Raw genomic sequence first — 23,331 nt, 5'->3', positions numbered from 1 at the left:
TTAGATTATAATTTATATTAAGTAAATGGGCTCTGAAAAACAATCTTACTGAAACTTTGGCCATTTTTCTATGATTTGATGCAGTAAATACTTACTGAACACTTTCTACTATGCAAAATTCATTGAAAAACTATAAAAATTGATAAGGCAGGCCCCTATCTTCAAGAACTTTACAATCTAACAAGAAGAGGCAAGGTAAGCATACAAGTTACTCTAAGTTTGTAAAAACTAAAAAGTGGGAGAAATCATAATAGCAGCTAATGTTTGAGTGCTTTCTATGTATAAGCACTACTGTAAGAAATTTACAAATATTAATTTAAAACACGTAACAGCCCAAGAGATCAACTGTTGTCCCTATTTTAAAATAGAGACACCAAGGCACAGAAATACTTTTAAGTAACTAGTCCTGTGATCTTGGAAAAGCAACAGAGTTGAGATTCCAATGTATAGTATATATCCACAGCCTGTGTTCCTAACCACTACACTAAAACTGCTCTATCTGCAACTAATTGCCTGACAGCTTTAGGTAACAGAAAGGATTTCAAAGGCTATAATGATAGAATCAAGAACAGTCTCACAAAAGAACAAAATGGCAAAGTGAAATACGTACGGAGCACAGCAAATAGTTTAGGGAAAAGGACATTAAGAATCTGTACTTTAATAAGCATTCTAGGTGATTCCGATGCAGGTAGATCTAGGGACCACCTTGGAAAACAGTAACAAAGAGCAATCTCCAGTTATGTCTATAAACTAGAAACTGAATGGTGATAAGAATTCTTAAGGGTTCTAAAAAGTAGAAAAAGTTCACTGGTAAAATGACTGACCAAAAGGAATTACAAAGGCTGAAAAGATGAGTAAAATCTTTGTGAAGGAGTCAGTCCTCCCTAAGCATTTTGAAATTTAAAATATAATTTGTATCTTGTGACTCTGTTATTAATTTTATAAGTAATTGATCTTTATATGGTAGTAGGGCTTAAAGATTAAAGACAAAATGATTAACATCCAACCTGATTAGCTTAAGGGGTTAAAAAAAGTTAAAATTTTATGAAACCACCAAAAGTATTTGACAGTCTAAGTGCACAGGATCCTGCTAAGAATTTCTATACAGAGAACGTGAGCCCTACCCTTATACAAGGTTACAGTTTAATGAGATAGCCAAAACACTCACATATAACATAAAATAGTATAGTAAATCCTCAGACAATGACATATGCTATTGCTCTTTTGAGAAAACTGACATCAGTCAAAATGTCTGAGAAAGGTTGTGTACAGAAGTACAAGCAAGTAAAGACAAGGTGGCAAATCAGTCCAGGCAGATACAATGAAAGGGTAACTTAGGCCAAGAATACAGAACGATCTTAGTTTGCCACAGGAAAGAGAAAAGGTGGAACTTTGATGAAGCAAAGTCTCAGGGATGCAGTAATAATAGCAGCTGGGTAGAAGATTAATGTTCTGTAAATTCCAGACTAGAGTTTGAACTTTATCAGCCTATAAGATTCCACAGTTAAATAAACATGATTATTTTTGCTAGCGCATCAGAAAAGTTATTATCTTCCCACTACTCACCACCCCTTCAAAAAGAGAAAATAATTATTTTGATCTACAATGGAGAAAGACTAAGAAAACCTTCAGAGATACTGATTGAGAAAGCAATGCTGATGAGCCAAAATGAAAGCACATTTATTAAAATGATACAACAGTGAATAATGGGAGTATATATACACAGATGACAGAATACAGACATTGCTTATCAATTTGTATGTAAGAAATGTCATTATGCCAAGTTTCTGAAAATCAAATTTCTATTTAGCAAGATACGTATGTACTAAATCTCAAGCGAGATGCAGATGGTATAAAAAAGATGTCACATATTAAAGAACAAATCTAGCCTCTCATGAAGTATACTAGCAAAACTTTAATGCTTCTGCTTAATAATTAGATCTAAAAGCATTTTTATGAGTTAAAAATAACACTTTTCTAAACACACAATTGGCATTTTTAAAGATGGAATCCTTGATCTCCTATTCTGAGGTTTCCCAAACTTCCCTAATAAAAAAATAAAATAAAATAAACTTGGGATATTGGTTTAAAAAAAAAAAAATTCCCAGGCTCTACCCTAAACCACTGAACTGGAATCTTTAGGAAGAGGAATCTAGGAAACATCTGTTTTAATAAGAAATGTCTCAGCAAATGCTTAACAAGTTTGGAAATACAGGATATAACCAAATCTTAACACTGAACATCTGAACACTGGTATATTTACTATTGTATTTCTTAAATATTATTCTAAAAATGAAAACTGAGGGGGTGGCCGGTGAGTTCAAGCCCCACCATGGGTGTAGAGATTACTTAAAAAAAATAAAATGAAAACCAAAGAACTACATAAATATTTGTATGTTATATACATGATACTATTATAAATGTTAAAAATGGTTCCATAAAAAAATAAAATAAAAATGAAAATTGAGGATAAAGGAGTGGGTCAGGGAAGAAATTGTATTGACAAAACAAGTTATTAATAATTTAGTTTCCACTGAAGTTTGAAAAGACTTCCCATAATATATAAATACCATAATATATTTGAAGCTCATTCTAGAGATACTTGAACTATTTTACAGTTTCCCTGCAAGAGTGATGGATTTGAACTGACCCCACATACTCATCCTATAATTCTTGTACCTAATGAGATTTATTGGTATACAGTTCAGGTACTGTTCATAAAAATATAACTAGCTACAGAGAACAGAATTTGGACTTTGACATCACCATACTGAAAGGAATTAACTAACTAATCGGGCTTGACTATTAACTAAAAAATTTTCACATCCAGTAAAAATATATGTTGTCTAAGATAACTAACAAATGACTTGACAATCTCAAATTAAGTTCTGGGTCTAATCCAGATCTGAATCAGGTGACACCACTAAACTTTTTTGAACAAGAAAAATAGGATTGGGAGTAATCTTTCATGTTTCTTGGAAATAAACTATTCAACAGATTTTTTAAAAAATCCCTTTGTAACATCGTGGGAGACGGTTATATTTGCACAAAATTTGACTCTTGCACCCAGTTATGTAATAGAAAGTGACAGTACCCATTCTAAAAATGCTTAAAATCTAGTGAAAAAGCGTAAAATTGCACCAATTACTAAGCTGAGGCTAGCAATGGTGTTTTTATATTGGGATCTTCATCACTCCCGAAGATTCCTCTATTCCCTACCACCTAATAACTACCATACATAGAGTACTTGACATGAACTTTTATCTTATTTCAAATTTTCACAACCATATCAAGAAAGATATTGAAAGTGTCTCCACTTGGTTTCTTGAGTCCATTTTATCATTTGTCCAAAAATGATACAAAATATTACCAATTCTATCTGTTGACAGAAGTCTTAGTTGATAAAATTTTTTCTCAGGTACTTAGTTATGTTCTAAATTATGAAAACTCTCAACTTCAAATTTCTAAGTAGAAGAGTTCCTCTATTTCCAATTTATAGACAAGAAAATTGAGGCACTATAGTCAAATACCTGGTAAGTAAGGAAAAATTCAAAACCAGGTCTAACTGACTCTAAGCCCATATATGTTCTTTCCACTATTCCATGCTGTATTTCAAAGACAGCTATCCAAATCATAATTGTATGAGGATGCTGATTATAATACTTTAGGCCTCAATACCTTCTAAGCCAGGGGTCAGCATACTTTTCCTGTAAAGGGCCATACATTAAATGCTTTGTGGGCCAGAAGTTCTGTTACAGGTGCTCAATTCCATCACGTTAGCATGAAAACAGCTAGACAGTTGTAAATGACTACATGAGGCTGTGTTTCAATAAAAGTTTACCAAAAGAGGCCACATACTGAATTTGGCCCTCCAGTGACAGTTTTCCAGGTCGCTGTTTCGTATTTCAAATCATTCCTTTCAGGAACTGTATCTTGTATGCAAACTGGATGTAAGAAGTAAAAAAAAAAATGTCCTTGTTCTTATAATACACTCAACATTACTTTTAGCTATTTCTAAAATAGCTACAATTTCCTAAAATCTAGGGGAAGGAGGACTGGAGGGGCGATGGAAGTGAGAAAGCACTAGCCTAACAAAATCTATTCTTGGTATAGACTACAATGATAATCATCACATGTAACAATTATTTTTTAAAAACACATCAATAGGCCACATACACTAAATATCTTCCTTAGTCTTACCTTAAATGTGAATGTGAAAGCTGTACAATATTGGATCTTGAATTATAATGAACAGGACTTCTGGTTCCAAACAAGATGGAATAGCCCATTTTACCCTGTTCCTCCCATTAATTATAACCTAAAACCTCGGACCAAATACATAAAGCAACTAGCAGAAGATTCTGAAAGGTAGAGAAAAGGAGGTGCCGTGGCTAGGGACTCTGGCTGAAGGATAGATAACCTGCTGGTGAGTTCTTTTTTTTTTTTTTTTAAAGATTTTATTTATTCATCAGAGACCGAGAGAGAGGCAGAGGGAGAAGCAGGCTCCCCACTGAGCAGGGAGCCCGATGCGGGACTCGACCCCAGGACCCTGGGATCATAACCTGAGCCGAAGGCAGACACTTAACAACCATCTGAGCCACCCAGGCGCCCTGGTGAGTTCTTTTTTTGTTGTTCTTCTTGTTTCCTACATATCCCGCCTGGCAGTAGAGAAGCGCATAATCCAAAAACACCGGTAAGTACCTACCAAAAAAAAGGTCCAAGAAAAGTTCTCTCTCTCTAGTCAAAGGACTATGAAGACAATGAAAAGAAGCTACAGTCTGGGAGAAAATGTATCCGAAAAAGATAAAGAAGTCCTTTAAATAGTAAGAAAACAATCAATCCAATTAGAAAAGGGGTGAAAGACTTGTAGTGACACTCCACTAAAGACATACACGTAAAGATGTTCAATATCATTAGTCGTTAGGGAAATGCAAATATAACTGCATGTCTATTAGAAGAGCTAAAATAAAAAATATGGATGATACCAAGTGCTGGTGAAAATGTGGAGAAACTGGATCAATCACTCATTGCTGATGAGAATGTATATTGGTATAGCCACTCTGGAAAAAAATTTGGCAATTTCTCATAAACATACAACCCAGAAATTATACCCATAGGTGTTTATCCTAGAGAAGTGAAAACTTAGGTTGACACAAAAATATGTATACAAACATTCATAGCAGCTTTATTTGTAATGCCCCAAAAGTGGAAACAGCTACCCCAATGCCTTTTATTGGGTGAACTGATAAACTGTGGTACATCCACACAATAGAATACTGTTCAACAATAAAAAGGAAAAGGAACAAACTATCCTTGCATATAAAAACTGGGATGGATCTCAAGGGCACTATGCTGAGTGAAAAAGTATCAAAAAGTTAATATATGTGATTCTGTATGATTCTGTTCATATAGTATTTTTAAATGACAAAATTATACTTATGGAGAGCAAATCAGTGGTTGCTATGGCTTAGGATTGGGTGAGAGTATGACTATAAAGGGGTAGCATGTGAGAGTTTCTTTGAACTGATGAAACAGTTGTGTACTTTGTGTGGTGGTTATAAGAATCTGTACAAGTTTTCAGAGTGCCTGGGTGGCTCAGTCAGTTGAGCATCCAACTCTTGGTTTCGACTCAGGTCATGATCTCAGTCAGGGTCCTGGGATCAAGCCCCACATTGGGCTCTGTGTTCAGCAGGGAGCCTGCTTGGGATTCTCATTCTCCCTCTCCCACTGCTCCTATGCCCCCTGCTCTCTCTCTCTCTCTCTCAAATAAATAATCTTTAAAAAAAAAAAAAAAGAATCGGTATAAGTTTTCAAATTTCATAGGACTATCAACAACCCCCCTCCAAAAAAAGACTGCCTGGAAAAACTGGTAAAATCTCAGACTGTAGTTTACTTAATAGTAATGTACCAATGTCAATTTCCTGATTTTGATAATTGTACTATAGTTACATAAGATGTTGTTATTGGTGGATAATAAGTGAAAAGTACAAGGGAACTCTCTGTACTATTTTTAAAAATTCTATCAGTCTACAATTATTTCAAAAGAAAAATGTAAATAATAAAATATAATGGTCAATACAAACCTACCATATGTAAATTATAAAAAAGCACACTGAGTTTTTTTCAATAAAATGGAAGTTTAAAAACCACATTTTAGAAAAAAAAAACATTTTTTTTTTAAGATTTTATTTATTTATTTGAGAGAGAGAGAGTGAGAGAGAGCACATGAGAGGGGGGAGGATCAGAGGGAGAAGCAGACTCCCTGCCGAGCAGGGAGCCCGATGCGGGACTCGATCCAGGGACTCCAGGATCATGACCTGAGCCGAAGGCAGTCGCTTAACCAACTGAGCCACCCAGGCACCCGGAAAAAAAACATTTTGAAAATAACAATTTTTTAAAAAATAAATGAATAACAATTCATATTGGCTAGAAAAAGGTTTTTCTCAATCTTGTTCAGTATCAGATAAAAAATATACCCACTCACAGATACCATTCAATTTGGGAAGGTATATATTTCATAAACATTACCAGGAAAGAAAAAGTTCTTTAAGTACAAATATATTTAAATACACTTTAGTTAATATAATTATCATTCATAAAATAATGGTGAGTAAATCAAGAACACCCTAAGCATACATTCCCCTCTGTCTTCTAGATAAAGTTAAAAGATAATTTAACTAGAATTAGTTCAAAAGCTTGGCCATTATACATCAAAATACTCAGTAACTCCAGTTTTACTTGTCACCATATCTAACATAAACTGACCTTTTAGTAAAAAAAGAGAAAAATTAAATGGAATGGAATGAGAAAAACATCTGCAGTGTCATCAGACATGCTACCATAAGTCTGAGGTACAACCTGCCAATATCCAGTAAGTAGTGCTGTGCTAATGTCACACCATTGCTCTTAGAATTTGAGGGTCAAATTAAAAGGACAGTTCCAATAGTTCCTTTGTTGGAAATAGAGAATTTCATTATTTTGTAATCCATCTGATAAGATTTAAATGTAAGTGATATAACTGACATGTATTACAGAATCAAAGGTGAACATTACTGTAGAAAAACAAAAGGTAAAAAAAAAAAAAAGAAAGAAAGAAAGAAAAAGAAAAGGTAAACGAGTTCTAACTATATTAGGAGGTAGGGAGCCAGAGACTAGTCTGGAGCATAGTTCTGGCAATATGGTAAAGCAGCAATGCACAGAAACTTTATTTACTCAGGCATTTTTATAAACAATCTACATATGGAAGATGAATACTAGTAAGACATACATAAACAGTTCCTAAATGGCAGTCCAAAGACAACTTCAAGCAAAAGAAATACTACAATTACCTCATATAAGCATTTAACAAAATATATATTGAACCCCTCTGTGTGCCAGGCATCATGCTAAGTGCTGAATAAATAAAACAGACATGGTTCCTGTCCTCAAAGTGCTTACAGTCAGGTAGAAAAATGATAAAAAAGCATTCCATAAAGAGAAAATAAGATATAAAGGCTGAGATATGCAAGAACATTATGAGATAGAGGAGCTAAATGGAGGCCAATGTTTCACTGATATGAGATCAGACTGTAGTTAAGAAAAGAACAAGATTATGCAGGATTTTGTAGCCATAATGAGCATAGATTTTCTTCTACACCATTCAATGGTTTTAAGAGAATAACATGATCTATGTTTTTAATCTCTCTCACAGTATTGTACAGAGAATGGATTTCAAGGGAAAGAGTAGAAGCAGGAAACCAATTAGAAGACTATTACAGTAACTAGGTGGGACTTGATCTTACACTAACATATTACACAACAGATAAAGTGGATACATTCAAGAAATCTTTAGTAGGAAAACTAACAAACTTGGTGATGTATTCTACGTGGCCAGAGAGGTTGAGGAAGAGAATTCTGGAGCTAAGAGGCCTGAGATAAAAACAAATGTGGACGTTATCAGCATATTGATGGCTCATAAGACCATGATCAGCATGAACAATACAAAAAGGGGGGCAGTGAGTTCAGGGCTACACTCAGGACATCTGTAACAAAGACCTTGATCCTAGGCAACCACAAAATTTACAGATAAGGTATAAAAGGTTTCTTCCTGGGGCCAAAGGATGGGCTAGAGTGGTAGGAAGCAAAATCAAAAGAATATGGTATCCTGATTATACCAAGTATTGAGAAAGATGTGGAAAAATCGGAATCCTAACTCACTGCTAGTGGGATTGTAAAAGTTTTCCAATTTTGAAAACAGTTTGGCACTCTATTAAAAAGAATAAACTCTCACCACGTCAAAGTAGACCTATGAAAACAGATTATATTCTTTCAATGCACTGTGTACAAGTTAACTTTCAATACCTGCCATGTAAATATTATTCATGATCCATTATATCTAATATTATTTACCTCAGTGCTATGTCAATATGGTTCACCCGTATAGCCACCATGATAAAAAATATTCATGTCTTGGGGCGCCTGGGTGGCTCAGTTGGTTAAGCGACTGCCTTCGGCTCAGGTCATGGTCCTGGAGTCCCGGGATCGAGTCCCGCATCGGACTCCCTGCTCGGCAGGGAGTCTGCTTCTCCCTCTGACCCTCCTCCCTCTCATGCTCTCTGTCTCTCATTCTCTCTGTCTCAAATAAATAAATAAAAATCTTTAAAAAAAAAAAATTCATGTCTTGTTTTAGATTAAAAGCTACATAGTACATAAATAAAAATTAAAAGGTAAACAATGCACATACTTTCTTGGTAAAAGAAATTATCAATCAATCATTTTCATATCATCAATATTGAAACTAGAAAAGCCTGTGAGATCATCTAGTACAAACTTATCATCCTTCCAATCACCCACTCATTCACCAAGCACCTATGAGTCAGGTACTAAACTATATCTGGGGCTAGAAAAGCCAATCAAACAAAAAAATCTTTGCCTTCAGTGATGTTACAAAGAGAGGGAAACAGACAAGTTATAAAACTTTGGGAAAGGTAATATGAGAGCACAGAGATGAAGGAGGGGTGGGAGGAAAGTATTGTGATGAGGCTACAACTGAATCCTCAAAACTGAATAGGGGTTCACAAATTCATTCTGTAGGGATGGGCAGATACTGTGTGCACAGGAATATCATCCAGACCCAGGAACCATAAGCAGTTTTTCTACGTTGGAGTTTAGGCCCCAAAATAAGGTTGAAAATCCAGACTGTCTAATCTTGAAAACCTGAGTATTCAAATTTAGTAATTTGGACTTTATTCTGCAGCACCACAATTTTCAAACCCTAATATTCCAGAAGGGTACTTTCAGGGGCTGCTAAGAGTAAATATGAAGAGCCATTAAAGTATTCCTAAAGAAGAGGGCATCTCACAGAACTATTTTTGAAAACTTACCTGATACTGTTCTGAATGATTTTAAAAGATCAGGGGTACAAAAGGAAGATAGAAAAATTAGAGGGCTACTACAAAATCTAATGACTGATTCTCAAACGCTCTCAAATCAGCACCAGACATGTTCTAGAAGAATCATTTGGGGAGCACAGAAATCCTAAACCCAAGAATGCTACCAAAATAAATATCTGGGGTAGGAAATAGCAATCTGTATGTTCAAAGAGTTTTCCAGGTGATTCCAAATGCAGGACCAAATTTGGAAACCATGTAATAAAGCCATGTGAAATATGATAATGGTAAATTCAACCACGTTTTTCTTTTTTAAAGATTTATTTATTTATTTGAGAGAGACAGAGAGTGAGCTTGTGGGGGGGGGGAGGGGCAGCGCAGGAGGGAGAGGGAGGAAAGCAGCAGACTCCCCACTGAGGGTGGAGCCCGAGGCACAGGGCTCCATCCCCTGACTCATGAGACCTGAGCCAAAATCAAGAATCAGATGCTTAACCAACTGAGCCACCCAGGTGCCCCCTCAACCACTTTTAATAAGAGTATTTTGGAATTTCTGGTTCATTTTAGGTTGTCTCAATGTTTAGGGAAGTGCTGTCGGCATTTAATGGGCAGGGGATGAAGGTATAAAAAACCATCCCTGCATGTTGCACAACCTTTAAATGCCCATCAGGTCGATAACTAGTTGAAATATCTATTTATAAATAAATTTTGAGTGCTTAGAACCTAACACCATTTTTTAAAGTAATCTCTATGCCCAATGTGGGGTTCAAAATCATGACCCCAAGATCAAGAGTTGCATGCTCTACCAACTGAGCCAGCCAGGCGCCCCTAGAACCTAGCTCCATTTTACATATGAAGTCCAATTATTTTTATACTTTTCAGGAAATATAACAACGTCCACATTCTAGAAGGAAAGATACTTTGTTTAGCTTAGTACTTCAAGAATTATTATTTCTTTTTTTTTATTCATTACTCTGACAATCACTGACACCCATACAGATCTTGGCATTTGAGTCACCAACACAACACACCTATATAAGTTTGCATTTGCAACCGTTATGATGATATATGTACAAGCCTTTAGTCTTCCTTATTTTCTAGTATTGTGCCTGGGCATTTTCATATTGACAAATAAAATGTGTATCTTATTTTTCCTTTCAATTAACCAGTGTATTATAGTTTCAGTGTAAACCATCCTTTCAGAATAGTAAAAGGGGTTTTACAAAATAATTTGTTATGTAAATAGGATATAAGGTCTGAGGCATTTAAGAACCACTGGTTTAAATTACAAACAGATGTTAACAGTAGTGCATGAGAATAATTCAAGAGACATTTTAGAGACAGAATCAAAGTAGTCAGAGATGAATGGTATTAAGGAGAAGTAAGAGATCCAGAGTAATGTCAAACTGCTGGCTTAAACAACCAGATAGATGTAACATGAATTATTCAAGTTAGGGAACCAGAAAGGGAAAAAACTGTAAAATTTTGGACAAGCTTCTACTGAGGTTCCAGTGAAAATATCCAGGCTATCCTATTCTAGTCTACACTTGAAAATAGGATTTGGAGAGGCACTTGGGTGGCCCAGGTCATGATCTCAGGGTCCTGGGATCAAGTTGTGTAGGGCTACGTGCTCAGCAGGGAGTCTGCCTGTCCCTCTCCCTCTGCTCCTCCCCCCACTTGTACACTTGTTTTCTCTCAAATAAATAAAATCTTAAAAGAGGAAGGGGGGAAGGGGAGAAGAAGAAGAAAAGAAAGTAGGATTTGGAATAAAGCAGAAAGATCCAGGCTAGAAATAAACTTATGGCCTTGGTATCAACAGCATAATGGCACCTGAAGGTTTGAAATGAGAAAATCCACAGAGAGCATATAAAATAAAAAGGTACTGGTACCTTGGGGAAGATAAACATTTAAGAATAGGTGGATGAAAAAAAAAAAAAGAATAGGTAGATGAAGACGGGCCCAATGAATACCTTGCTTTCTTAATCTCTGAACAAAATTCTAAGCTCACCTGAAAAGGTTACCCAGATGTCTAATTCTGCAGGTCAACTAAAACTTTTTCTTTCAATTAAACAAGCTACAACTACATCTGACTTTCTCACAAAAGGAAGCTACTTATAAGGTATTTTACTGACAATATGTATACATTAAAAAGAATGCATTGTTATTAAAAGATTTTTCTAGAGCCAAATCTATTTTTCATAAACATGAAAGAAATCAAAGGAAATTTAACTTTTAAAAAACTTTATAGAAAAATAAAAATAATTTTTCAAACAGGTAAGAAAATTTTTCGAACTGTAAGAAATCTTAGAGATAATTTTTATACCTTAATTTCAACTTTTTTTTAAAGATTTATTTTAGAAAGAGAGCAAGCGAGCGTGCACAGGGGAGAAGAACACAAAGGAGAGAGAAACTCAAGCAGAATCCACGCTGAGTGGATTCTGAGAGCCCAATGTGGGGACTCAATTTCATGGCCCTGAGATCATGACTTGAGCTGAAACCAAGACTCGGACCTACTGCGCCACCCAGGGCCTCTAACTTCAACATTCTTTAGGACAAGAAACACTTTGTGAAGCACAAAGATATAAGTGTCAAAGGCCACAGGCAAAAAGGCAGAATTGTAAGCAGTTATATCTGAAGAAACAGAGTGATCTTAAAGAAATGGATTGTAAAGGGGTGCCTGTGTGGCTGTCAGTTAAGGTGCTGCCTTTGGCTCAAGTCATGATCCCAGGGTCCGGGCATCAAGCCCCACATCGGGCTCCTTGCTCAGCAGGGAGCCTGCTTCTCCCCTGCCTGCCACTCCCCCTGTTTGTGCTTACCCTCTCCCCCTCTCTCTCTGTGTCAAATAAATAAAATCTTTATTTAAAAAAAAAAATGGATTGTAAATAACCTGTCAGGCCCACAGAAGTTGCTTCATTCAGTTAGGCATATATGAATTCAACATACTCAACAGTAGATGAGGCTCTTACAGGTGACTCTACAAAACCCACAATTTAGTACTAAGTTTCATGTCACCTATATATTTAGTATGTTTCCACCAGGTTTGGGGGCACATCTAAACATGGAGGCCTGTCAGTATAAGATGTCAAAACCCAAGTGGAGATAACATCAGAGAAAATAGCACAGTAAATAACTCCCAAAAATTCACTCCACAAAAGCAATGTGAAAACTGGCAAAACCAGTTGGAAGAAATTTTATCAGAACTCTGGAAATTAACCAAAAGCTTGCACCTGGGGTGCATTTAGAAAGGAAGTCGAAGGAAAGAAAGACTGAATCTCAGTAGGAACAAGCTTTGTGATATTATAACTTGTCCTAGTCCCATTCCCTGTTTTCCAGATGGATGGTAGCCTTGAAAAATTATAGCCCTAATTCCCAGACAGCCTAGCAGCCCCTAGAGGGAGCAAAACAAAGCTGAAGCTCACTGAAAGCTTCATTGCCCCCAAATTATTACTATCAGACCTGTCTGGTAGTTCCCAGAAATAGTCCACTTGCAATGCTATCCATATCTGACCTGACTCAGTGCTTGTCCATTGCAAAATAAATTTTCCCCAGGAAAAGGTTTGTTGAAAACAATTACAGGCAAGTGTTTTATACTCACAGCTGCCTGAGATGGTGGCCAACATTTGGGCCAAACAACAGACTAATCAAAAAGCTTTAAACAAAACAAAACAAAACTAGGAATGAGATATCACGGGGTCTTTGAAAAGTTCCAACACATCACTGGGAACCTAGAAGCTCATATACATGCTTAAGGCAGTATGCATGCCCGAGGTTGTATATATGCTCAGGAAAAACCTGAGAATGCCCCCAAGCTCTTATTTTTAACCATGGGGCCCTGCACAAGCAGGAAGTAAGGACTAAGGCAGAGTTGTCAGATGCCTGGTTGAGTGCTGGAAGACACATCCCAACAACAGAGTTCTTTGGCAAAGACTAGGAGATTTATTAGCTCCAGGCATTTAAAGAAATTTCTGTCCAGTCATTAGCTCTACCCACTAAGCTAAACAAGTAGAGACTTCAGTGGCCACACACAACAGAATTAGTTCAGAAAAGTCACTAAATCGACAACAACCACAACAAGCAGCAGCAACAGTAGACCCTGGGGAAAGGGCAAAATCTCCAGTTGCCCTGTTTTGTTATTTAAAACACTGTTCTTTAAACAATTTTGTTATTTAAAATGTCCATATTATTGGGCACCTGGGTCGCTCAGTTGGTTAAGCGACTGCCTTCGGCTCAGGTCATGATACCAGGGTCCTGGGATCTAGCCTCGAATCAGGCTCCCTGCTTAGTGGGGAGCCTGCTTCTCCCTCTCCCTCTGCCTGCCGCTCCCCCTGCTTGTGCTCTCTCTGTCAATATAAATAAAATCTTATAAAATAAAAAGGCCAAAGGTAATTTTTCAACAAAATGTCTCATCAAATACAGACCACGAATAAAGAGATAAAAATTATTTGGGGATGGGGCGCCTGATGGCTCAGTCAATTACGTGTCCATCTCTTGATTTCAGTTCAGGTCATGATCTCAGGGTCCTAGGATTGAACCCCATGTAAGGCTCTGCACTCAGCACAGTCTGCTTGGGATTCTCTCCTTCTGCCCCTCCCCCTGCTCATTTATCTCTAAAATAAATAAAATCTTTAACAACAACAACAAAAATTATTTGGGGGAAAAAATCAGTCTCATGTTGAAAATACAATAACTGGGGGTGCCTGGGTGGTTCAGTCAGTTAAGCATCTGCCTTCAGCTCAGGTCATGATCCCAGAGTCCTGGGATCAGAGTCCCACATCGCTCTCCCTGCATGGCGGGGAGTCTGCTTCTTCTACTCCTCTCCCTGCCTGTTGCATGCTCTCTCTCCCTGCCCCCCCCCCACACACTCAGTCTCTCTCAAATAAATGAAATCTGAAAAAAAAAAAAAAAGATTTAAAAAGTACAGTAACTGAAATGAAAAAGTCACTAGAAAGGTTCAACAAGTATAAGCACTCAGAAAAAAACAGTGAACTTCAAGAATAGGTTAATTGAGATTACCCAGCCTGAAGAACAGAAACAGAAAAAAAAAAAAAGAAAAATGAACAGAGCATCAGAAATCTATGGAACACCATCAAGTGAACCAACATATATATAATGGGAGATCCAGAAAGAGACAAGTGACAGATTTATAAGAAGAAATAATGGCCAAAAAGTTCCTTTCCAATTTTGAAGAAACACATTAATCTACACCTCCAAGAAGCTGAACAAACTCCACGTAGGATAAATTCAAAGAAATCTACACATAGGCATCATCACCGAACTGCTAAATGACAAAGATGACAAAGAAAATCTTGAGCAGCAAGAGAACTGACTCACCATGTATAAGAGACAAAAAGATTAACAGATTTCTCATCAGAAAATATGGAAGCCAGAAGGCAGTGGGAGGACATATGCAAAGTTCTGAAAGAAATAAAAAAGAACTGTCAATCAAGAATTCTGTATCCAGGGGCGCCTGAGTGGCTCAGTTGTTAAGCATCTGCCTTCGGCTCAGGTCATGATCCCAGGGTCCTGGGATCGAGCCCCGCGTCGGGCTCCCTGCTTAGCGGGAGGCCTGCTTCTCCCTCTCCCACTCCCTCTGCTTGTGTTCCCTCTCTCACTGTGTCTCTGTCAAATAAATAAAATCTTTAAAAAAAGAAAAAAAGAAAAAAAAGTCTATATCCAGCATTATTCTTCAGTGAAGGTGAACTTACCTAGAAAATATCTATTTGGATGGGTTAGCCTGGTGATGGTTATTAAAGAGGGCACGTTCTGCATGGAGCACTGGGTGTTATATGCAAACAATGAATCATGGAACACTACATCAAAAACTAATGATGTATGGTGATTAACATAACATAATAAAAAAAAAGAAAATATTTAACACAAAAGAAGACAGTAATGAAGAAACAGAAAAACAAAAGGGATAGGACACATAGAAAACAAATAGAAAAGTTGCAGGTGTAATTACCAATAATTACATTAAATGTAAATGGGTTAAACCCTCAAATTAAAAGGCAAAAGTTGGTAGAAGAGATGGAAAAAAGCAATTCGACTAAACGCTGTCAACAAGACACACATTATAGAATAAAAAACAAAAACAGATTAAAAGGAAAGAAAAAGGTATACCATGCCAATAGTGACCAAAAGAGAGCCACTTCATGGCTACGCATTATCAGATAAAATAGACTTTAAGACAAAAATTATTACTAGAAACAAAGAACATTTTATAACAAGAGATGAGTAAACTGAGTATTTGGCAGAGATTTTTCTGGAAAATGAAGGAAGTGAGCCTGTCACTTCACAGAAAACGGAGTATACTTGTATCCAATGACAAAATTAGACCTTAAAACAAAAATTAGAACTTTGAAAATATGTATCCTCTACCATGAATTTCAAAAGCTACTCAATATTTAAAGACTCTTCTTTAAAAAAGTGACCTTATTAACAAATGTGGGTTTTTAAATATTGCATAATAAAATGTCAACATTTAGAAAATCTGCGTAACTTAGGAAACCAGTATTGTCCAGTTGATTATTTAAAAATCACACATGGGTAAAAAATCCATTCAAAGTACAAGACAGATGAATGAATTTTATTTTAACAGAATGAAAAATTCATTAGATGGTACTAGAGAAATCAGACACCCAAAGGATAAAAACAGAAGGAAAAGTGAAAAAGGAACCTCAACCTAAATCTCACTGTAAAAAATATTAATTCAATTAATTAAAAAATTAATTAAAGGGGCACCTGGGTGGCTCAGTTGGTTAAGCATGGACTCTTGATTTCGGCTCAGATCATGATCTCAGGGCCGTGAGATGGAGACCCCCAACAGGCTCCATGCTCAGTGGGGAGTCTGCTTGAGATTTTCTCTCTCCCTTCCCTCTGCCCCTCCCCCTGCTGTTTCTAAAATAAATAAATCTTTTTAAAAAAATTAATACAAAATCATGAATAGTAAAATGTAAACCTACTAAACTTTGAGAGGTAAACAAATGACAGAATCTTTGGGATCTAGAGTCAGATGAAGATTTCATAAGCATAACACCAAAAGCACAATTCATAAAAGAAAAATACTCACAAATCCCAATTCATTAAAATTTAAAAATTTCACATGGTAAAAGACCTTGTTAAGAGGATGGAAAGACAAGTATGGGAGAAAATATTTGCAAACCACACAGGCAATCTTTGCTGACTTATCTCTAAACACATAAAGAACACTCAAAACTCAATCTTAAGAAAACAAACAACCCAATTAGAAAATGGGCAAAAATACACACAAACCTTTCACCAAAGAGGAAATACAGATGGCAAATGGCAAAAAGATGTCTGACATCACTGGTCATTAGGGAAATGCAAATTAAAACCAATTAATTATCACTACACACCTATCAGAGCACCAGTGGTAATATCAAATGCTAACAAGGATGCAGAGAAACCAGATATCTCCTGATCAATCGCCCACCTATCAGAGCACCAGTGGTAATATCAAATGCTAACAAGGATGCAGAGAAACCAGATATCTCCTGATCAATCGCTGATAGGAAGGTAAAACAGAGGAGGGTATGGCCACTCTGAAAAAATAGTTTAGTGGTTACTTATAAAATTAACCATATACTTACCATATATTACCCAGCAATTTCACTCTCCCATTTACGCCAGAAAAGTGAAAATTTATGCTTACAAAACAAAAAACCTGTACACCAAATGTTCATAATACTGATTTGTAATGGGGAAAAAAAAAAGGAATCAACCCTTGATTGATGTCCTTCAGGGAGTGAATAGTTAAACAAACTCTGGTATAGTCAATACAATGTAACACTGCTCAGCAACAAAATGGAATGAACTATTGATACATTCAACAAGCTGGATGGATCTCAAGGGTATTTTGCTTAGTGAAAAAGTCAACCTCAAAAGGTTACATACTTTGTAATTCCATTTATACAACATTTCTGAAATTATGAAAACTATACAGATGAGGAACAGAATAGTAATTGTCATGTTAGGACAAGGTGGACAGGGAGAGTTTCTTTGTGATAATGAAACCATTCTGTATCTGGACTGTGGCTAGATGAATCTATACATGGGATTAGAAAGCATAGAATTATAGACACACCAAATGAATACAAAAAAAGGGGTACCTGGGCAGCTCAGTCAGTTAAGCGTCCAACTCTGTTTTGGCTCAAGTCATGATCTCAGTGTCATGAGATCAAGTCCCAAGCCCCACATAGGGATCCACACTGATCACTGAGTAGGCTTGAGATTCTTTTCCCCTCCCTCTGCCTCACCTTCTGCTCCTCCCCATGCTTGCACTCTCTCAAATAAATCAATAAAATCTTTAAATTTAAAAAAAAAAAATGGCAAAAAACTGAGTAAGGTCTATGGTCTAGTTAACAATTTTATACCATTGTCAATCTCCTGGCTTTGATAAAGCACTATAATTATATAAAATGCCAACACTGGGAAAAGCTGAGTGAAGTACTATTTTTGCAACTTCCTATGAGTCTATCATTTCTAAATAGAAAGTTAGGGGGAAAAGTTCAATGATATAGTTTTAGATTTTACATTGCAATTAAACTTTAAGAAATTAGTATCATTTGAAGTAGTATCAGTGAATATCTACAATTATCTGAAAAGGCTATTAAAATATTCCTACCCTTTCCAACTATATATCTGTATGAGGCCTGATTTTCTTCATATTCTTCAGCCAAAATAATATACTGTAACAGACTAAAGCAATTTTAAGAATTCAGCCATCATCTAAGACATTAAAGAAACTTACAAAAATGTGAAACAAATTCACTTGTTTTGAAAATTTCCCCCAAAAAAATACTTTAGGTTAACATGTAATGAGTTTTATTTTTAAAATTTCTTAGTTTTAATTATTAACATAATAAATATGAATAAATATAACACATATATAAAAGCTCTCTGGTGTTCTAAGTAATGTTTTAAGACTGTGAAGCTGTCCTAACACCAGAAAGTTAGAGAACTACTACACCCAAGTATTCAGGGATAATGGAGAATCAGATGGACAATTTACTCTCAATTAGAAGTGAAAGAAGTTATGTTACTGAACTCCAAACTTCTAAATTTATGATAATTTAATAATTTTTAAGGTTAATTAGAAATAAAACAGGGGTGCCTGGGTGGTGCAGTCAGTTGGACATGAGACTCTTGGTTTCGCCTCAGGTGATGATCTCATGGTCATGAGATACAGCCCCAAATCAGGCTCCAGCTCAGCGTGGTGAATCTGCTTGAGATTCTCTCTCCCTATTCCTCTCACCCTCCCACTCGTGCTCCCTCTCTCAAATAAATAAATCTTAAAAAAAAATTTTTAAAAACAAAAAATATAAAAGGACATGCTGCAGACTAGGAATAGATCTTTGTAACTCATACTTCTAAAACAGGATTTGTATCCAGAAAATATAAAGAAACATAATAAATTGCTAAGAAAAAGAAATACTGTGCTAAAAAATGAGCATGCAATTCACAGAAGAAAATTCTTAAAAGGCCAATAAACATTGTTTGAAAACTATTTAGTATCACCAGTAATTAAGGAAATATGAAGAGATATTAATGCCATCAGGCTAGCAAGTGAAAAAGTCTGATAAAACCAACTAGTTGGGAGAATATAAGCCATGAGAACTCACTCACTGGTGGTAAAAGTAACTGTTAAAGCTACTTTGGAGAGGAATTTGGCAAAAACTGATGAATTTGAAAATGCCTATATCCACCCAGCCAATCATCAATTCTATTTCTAGGTATTTACAGTATGAAAACTTCTACACACCTGCACAAGAAGCTACTGTGGCAAGGTTACACTGCACAATGATAAAAATCAATGACTACACCTAGAGGAAGCAACATGGGAAAATCTCAGAAACAATGGTGAACAAGAACAAAGAAACATACAAGCTGCAGAATTATAAAGAATGGTTCCATTTGTATCAAGTTTTAAAACATACAAAATTATACACTGTGGATACATAGGTTGAGACAAATATCAAATTTAGAACAGTGGTTTCTAAACTATGTCTGAGGGTAAACAGAAGGTAAGATAGTATGCTAAACCAATGTTTGATAAATTGTTTAATAAGCTGATTTCAGAGTTCAAATTTATATTTCCATTTCAAAGCAAATGCTTAAATGAATTCTGAGTTCTACCTTTGGCTGTATGAAAGATCTAGAAAGATATCGTCACTAGTCATTAGAAGAACATTTATTTAAAAATACAATGAGAAATAATGTTATATCTATCAAACTGATGAAAATATAAAACAGTGCTGGTAAGGATACAGAGAAACGGACATCTCGTGGACAGCTGGTGGGCATATGATTCAAGTAAAGCTTTTACAAAATGTGGCTTCTTCATAATATAATTTGGAAGTTTTTGTTTGTTAGAAGAAATTTTGTAAATGTATATGAGAGCTACATTTACAGAAGGTTACAAAAATATATCCCAAACTGTTCATCTAAGTGCTTATCCCTCAGGAAAAGACATGGGAGTTGGGAGTGATGTAAGGGATGGGGGGGGGGGAGGGAGGGAGGGAATAGCAGGGAATAAGGTAAAGTAAATGGATATTGAAACCAAATCATAAAGGGCAATGGACAGTGAGCTAAGAGTTTGGACTCTGCCACAGATTCTTCATCTAGATCTTCTATGGAAGACACTGATGAACAGATAGGTATTCTGGGCCTGATTGACCTGGAAAGGAAGTTATGTGTCTGCATGTACCTCAGTTTGCCAGTACTGAAGGAAGACAGATATGTCTTCAAGCCCTCAGCTAAATCCTTTCCCAAAAAGCAGATCTCCATTCGCTCTGCTTTTACCTGCCCAGTTCCTAATGGTACAAGACTTGTTACCTCAGCTCAGACAGGTTGAGAGTTTATAAACTACTATCACATGATAACACTTGATTTCCAAAATAACCCTGTGAAGTAGGTAACCAAAGTAGTATTCTTCCCATTAATAGATAAGTTAACCAAGATTTATGGAAGTTAAATTATTTGCCCAATAGTATGGTGTGAATCTGACAATAACATCATGAGCAGCAACAGATAATATTTTCTGAGTATTTATTATATGCCAAGCACTGTGCTAGGTGCTTTCAGCTGTTACTTCATTAAGCCCTTGCAACAATTCTGAGGCAATTTAATCCCCATTTATAGATAAGGAAACAGAGGCTCAAGAGCAATCAAGTGACTTGTTAAAGATTACACAGACCATAAAGCAAAGTCATAAGACTAACATAGTTCTGATTCCAAAACCCATGTCTATACTATTTCAGAATACATTAAATAACTATAAATAATGATGTAAATAACCAGGATTTGACACATGAACCAAGGAAAATTTTTGACAGAACAAGATTTGAAAAGATATTATTGCTTTCTACAGTTTGAGGAAATGTTGGCTAAAAAGACCAACAAAACACAGAAAATCTAAATATCTTTAAAAAATTATCTCCCTCTCATCTAAGACCTAATTCTATAGGCCACACTAGTACTTTATGGAACATTCCGGCACTTAAAAGATAAATTTCTTCCAATAATATATTATATGTCTTAATGCATAAGTCACATAACCTTGAGTTCAATTATTTTCTACTGAGTTGCATCTTTTTGAAAAGTATGACAAAAAGAATGTATTTTATAATTTAAACAGTATGTCAGAGCTTAATTCTATAATCATTTAGGTCCACTTTTCCATTAATAGAATATATAAATAATTGTTTCCATAACTGACCACTAGGAAGTGATGATGCAGCTTAATTTAGAAGAGAACCTGACTCATGCATTCTTGACCCATGCACCAATTATTAAAAACTAGTACTAGGGGTACCTGGGTGGCTCAGTTGGTTGAGCGACCAACACTTGGTTTTGGCTCAGGTCATGATCTCATGGGTCACAAGACTGAGCCCCAAGACATGCTCCACGCTCAGCAGGGAGTCTGCTTGAAGAGTCTCTTCCTCTGCCCCTCCCCCTCACTCACACATGCCTGCACACTCTCTAAAATAAGTAGATCTTAAAAAAAAAAAAAAACGAGCACTACCTAGTCCTTATTAGTAATATTAAGAGTACATGCTTATTTTAAAACTATTTTTCTCTTAACTAAAAGGAAGAGAGTAATTCAGTATGTGAAGGGAGACACAGATATCCAGAAACTTCCTTGGGAAGTATTAAATTAAATTTATAGTAAATATGACCCACCTTATAACTTAACTCAAACTCTACCCTAAATTTTCATGTTAAATGGATCTATCTCCTTCCTAATTTCTATCTCAAAAGGAATGTGATTAAAAGTAATATACTGAAAAGAAAATGCAGTAAAAAAAAGACCAAAAGATCTGGAGCTGTACAGTTTGGATTCCAAATTCCTTGACAAACTGCAATGTGACCCTCTGAGCATAACTATACTTAAAGGCCTCAGTTTTTTTTATTTTTTATTAACTCTTTTTCTTAAAGATTTTTAAAAAGATTTTATTTATTTAAGAGAGAGAGGGGGGTGAGGGGAGAGCAGAGGGAGAAGGTCAAACAGACTCTGGCCGAGGGTGAAGCCCGATGTAGGGGTCAATCCCATGACCCCAAGATCATGACCTGAGACAAAACCAAGAGTCAGACATTCAACTGAGCCACCCAGGTGGCGTAAAGGCCTCAATTTTTTATCTGAAATATGAGTTTAAGGGGCTACATGATCTCATAGGTGCCTTAAGGCTCTAAAACTCCTACTGCTAAGTCTTAGCAGAACGTAGTTCTAAGGACCAATATTGGGTCTTCAACACATAGTAGGTACTCGAGAAGTACTTTCAGACTGGAAGAACAATTCTAACAAAACGTCCAGGTCAAAAAACAAACCCTTAGAATTATAGTAAAGATACTAACATAATTGTGTTTGGTATGTTCACAAACTGGGACAGTAGTTATCATTTATCCATATTTAAACAGATATTTTGGAATACCCTAACATGTTTACCTAAAAATGTTCTGTAATACATTCTTAGCATTTCCTGAAATGTATTTCTACAACATCTACTTCCATGGTTAAACAGGTTTATAGTTAGGATGAGATGTTTTTCAAACATAACTATATTGTGTCTTTATAGCAGCAATTATCCTTTTCTGATATAATAATGAACTCTGTGATGGAGAATAGAATATACAAGATTTCCCAATACATTTGGATCAAAAAACCTCTTCTAAGGAATATCTATAAAATCTCATAGAGTTTCAAGTGCCCTAAGTGCAAATATTTAGTAATAAGTATAGGTCAGCATGAGAGAAATTAGAACACTGATAGAATTTTACAAAACTTTAGTTAATTTGAAATTTTAAAAAAACATTGGAGTAATCAATAATTGGAGTAACAGGGGCTCCTGGATGGCTCAGTCGGTTAAGCGTCTGCCTTTGGCTCAGGTCGTGATCCCAGGGTCCTGGGACTGAGTCCCACATTGGGCTCCCTGCTCAGCGGGAAGCCTGCTTCTCCCTCTCTCTCTCTGCCGCTCCCCCTGCTTGTGCTCCCTTGCTCGGTCTTTCATTCTCTCTCTAATAAATAAAATCTTTAAAAAAAACAAAATTTATTTAAAAATAACTGGAATAACAAAGACTTAACACTGAAATCTATTCCAACAATCCAGCAGGCGTTAAAATTTTGTGAGGCTATTGGAATGTATTTGTATTTGAGGCTAACAAAGTAATATATTCCATCACACAGAAGGAATGGGATGGAAAAAATAATTCGTTTCTCTGAGCAGTCACCCTGCTCTTGCTAATGGACAAAGGATAGGTAAAACAGAACTAGGTCAAATTAATACAAGATTATGTTCAAATCAGAAAAGAAGAAAGCTTGTCCCCAGCTACCAAGATTTTTTTGAACATATTTCTTTTAATAGAGCCACTAAAAAAATAGACATTTCTCTTAAAAAAACAAGATGCCATTCAGAATACCAGATTATTCCAGCGCTAAAACGTATTACAC

General features: G+C 36.0%; 1 protein-coding gene across 2 annotated transcripts in view; it reads right to left on the bottom strand.

The window, feature by feature from the left end:
- The window catches only part of SHOC2 (SHOC2 leucine rich repeat scaffold protein), a 93,558-nt gene that overhangs the window by 50,313 nt on the left and 19,914 nt on the right, over positions 1-23,331 (bottom strand). The gene's annotated exons all lie outside the window — the stretch shown is intronic.

This window comes from Mirounga angustirostris, unplaced genomic scaffold (assembly GCF_029215605.1).
Source record: "Mirounga angustirostris isolate CCGP_5_RB_7025 unplaced genomic scaffold, mMirAng1.0.hap1 SCAF_6, whole genome shotgun sequence".
Classification (NCBI taxonomy): Eukaryota; Metazoa; Chordata; class Mammalia; order Carnivora; family Phocidae; genus Mirounga; species Mirounga angustirostris.
Note: the sequence above shows the minus strand (reverse complement) of the source record. Positions and strands in the feature narration are given on the sequence as shown.